Below are 2,876 nucleotides of genomic sequence, written 5' to 3'. Positions count from 1 at the left end.
CAGAATGGATTGAGGGTTAACCCCTCCAAGGCCAGGAAAACAAAAGTTCCCACTTTTTCTCTGCCGAGATTGAGGGGAGGTACTTTGAATCTCTTCTCCGAGGAAAAATACATACCTCTTCGAGTGACCAAAAATAAGAATCGATCACTCTATCAGTGAAATTCAATAGTCTCGGTCTTGCAATATAAATAAAGCCATAAGACGAAAAAGTCGCGTCTCTCGATTTTTGTATAGCATTCCTTAACCTGTCGCCTTTTCTCTCATTAATAAGTAGTATCGGTACTAGCATTGTGCACTATGTACTAGCTACATATATACATTTGTGTATTGATACATATATACATGTTTACGTATGGACATATCGTGTAAGTATGTATATTTATTTATTTTGAGATGTTGTCATTGCCGACAATATTAGCGTTTTACTGATGCAATTTTATTTATTTTTGTTCTTGTGGCTGGCGTTGTTGTAAATTCTTATTAAACTGCGTCAATCGCGGGGTTTTTATCGAATTGTTTGTATTTTTGCTTTTGTTTTCATACTTATAGCCAGTCATTCCTCGTTCCCCATAAGATACTCGCCAGTCATCACCTTCAAAGTGTTTTCGCTTTCATCCATTCATCGCTGTTCTTCTCGACAGAATTCAGCTTTATACAACTCATCGAAGAACTTTTACGTTGATTATTTGTTCGTTCATTGCCGCTTATTAACTTTCCGAGTAATTCGCCTCATCAGTTGATTACGTCAACTCTTCCAACGCCTGGCTGCATTCGATTGAATGGAAAAGTAATATCCAGAGGATTTTTAGAGCGCATATGAGTTTTCTGGAAATAAAAACAGTTGAATTTAAATATTTGATTAACTATTCGTAATATTTTTAAATATAATATGTATGTATATGTACATATTACACATGACTACTGCAAGTTAAAGTAAATAAAATTGTATGGCCAACGTAAAACTCGTAATGTGTTCTGTAAATTAGAGAGGGTATGTGGTGAATCTCGATTGGTAAGTACTTTTCGAAATTCACCACGTACCTTCTAGTTTACAGAACACATTACTTTAATCTGGGCATGCCATTGGAGGTAAGCGAGAAATTTTCAAAATTTATTGCCTGTAATTCAGTGGGTATGCAGCTCTCTAGAAAACGGTAAAAAAAAAATTTCCATTATTTCGTGTGTGTGTCCAAGAAATTTTGAAATCTGATACTTCACAGCCTGTGACACCTGTTGCCTCACTCTTTCCTTAAGAAATAATGGAACGAGTATATGTTTCCGTTACAAGCATGGGATGCCTTGTGCTCTTTTTTCACACAAAAAAGCTTTCAAAACCCGTAATAGAAAGCGTAGCAAATTTCTTAAGAGCTGCGTACTGCCTTAAGGCTGGTATGCAGCTTTCGAGAAAACGGTCAAGAAAAAAATTGCCATTATTTCGTGTGTGTGTCCAAGCAATTTTGACAACTGATACTTCACCAGCCTGTGGCTCGCTCTTTCCTCAAGAAATGATGGAACGGACATATATTGCTGTTGCAAGCCTGAGTTTCCTTGTGCTTTTTTTTCACAAAAAACTTTAGAAACCCGTAGAAGAAAGCGTAGCAAATTTCTTAAGAACTGCGTCCTGCCTCAAGAAAATTTTACACTAGAAAATTTCTTAGGCATTCCTTGTACGTAATTTTGTATGAAATTTTTGCTTTTCTTGTGAACTGCATACAGGTCTTTAAGGAAATTTGACTCAAGAAAATTTCTTAGCCATTTCTTGTACGTCATTTGATATGGAGTTTTTGCTTTTCTTGAGAGCTGCACACTGGTCTTTTATGAGATAATCTAAAATTTTGTCTTGAAGCGTATTGTAACGTGTTACTCCATCGATAAAAAAAAGTAAGCGCTTACCAAAAAAAGAAAAGTTTTTGCTGGGGTATGAGGTTTAAAGCTCAGTTAGTCAACGACGTAGCGTAAACTTAGGTTGACGTACGTAGCAGCATATCAAATTTACTGTTGATAGAGAGAGAGCAGCAACGGCAACGTCACCGCCATGCGGTGGTGAGTTTTGGTAAAATAGTTCATATCGACGTTTGCATGTACTGCGTTTATGTGACGGAATTAATAAATTCTTCATTTCGTGAAGTGTTTTGAAAAGGGGTCAACGCACTAGCGGGAAACTTAACAGTAGGGGAGTGACTTTTCTGGCCTTTATTGAATTCGCATTGCGAATTTCGCAAAAGCCGTCGCTACCAGGCAGTGGTCCATATTATGTATATTTAAATTGGTTTTAATGTATTTGAGTTTATTCTTTTTAACTTTATTTGAACAAATTCACGTAACTTTTTCGGTGCGTAGATCCTGGTTATGCCATTACAAGCTTTTGAATCTAAAAACGTTATAGCCCTGTTGGATTGCTGTTTCTGAAATGTAACATGGCCAGATTTGCACTTCATCAATTCATGTAATGTTACCACAATTCATGGTAAACTTTCGTATATAACTGAATTCATAAAATGTCTACTCAAATTCTGGAAATGATTTCGTGAAACTGCCTACGCATTAACACGTCGTCATCAATTAAATTCTTGGCAATTTGTTTTTGTATGTTTATTTTCCTTTATATAAAAACGTTTTCTGTACCGTACCCCTAGAACTGGCTTATTACTCCTACTACCTGTTTTTTAGTATTATATTAGTATGGTACCCAACATGAATATGTTTTACAGTTGGTGAGATGAGAATAGGCTGTACGCCAACCCGATTCAAATTTGTTTTGTGCTCTTCACTAGAAGGACGACGGGGAACGGACTTGAAACCCCCGTTCCTAAAGGAGAAGTTTCAAAAACCAAAACAGAAAGTTAACTTCTATAGAATTATCTGATTAGACAAAA

General features: G+C 36.3%; 1 long non-coding RNA gene across 3 annotated transcripts in view; it reads right to left on the bottom strand.

The window, feature by feature from the left end:
* The window catches only part of LOC118744574, a 200,959-nt gene that overhangs the window by 128,050 nt on the left and 70,033 nt on the right, over nucleotides 1-2,876 (bottom strand). Inside the window, exon 3 of one of the 3 annotated variants that reach the window (XR_004993567.1) lies at nucleotides 7-825. The exons of the other annotated variants lie outside the window; for them this stretch is intronic. This is a non-coding gene — a long non-coding RNA (uncharacterized LOC118744574). Of the gene's footprint in view, nucleotides 1-6; nucleotides 826-2,876 lie in introns of those variants that run through there. 3 annotated transcript variants of the gene reach the window in all.

The sequence above is a fragment of the Rhagoletis pomonella genome, unplaced genomic scaffold (assembly GCF_013731165.1).
Source record: "Rhagoletis pomonella isolate Grant_MI unplaced genomic scaffold, Rhpom_1.0 Rhpom_scaffold_00001, whole genome shotgun sequence".
Lineage (NCBI taxonomy): Eukaryota > Metazoa > Arthropoda > Insecta > Diptera > Tephritidae > Rhagoletis > Rhagoletis pomonella.
Note: the sequence above shows the minus strand (reverse complement) of the source record. Positions and strands in the feature narration are given on the sequence as shown.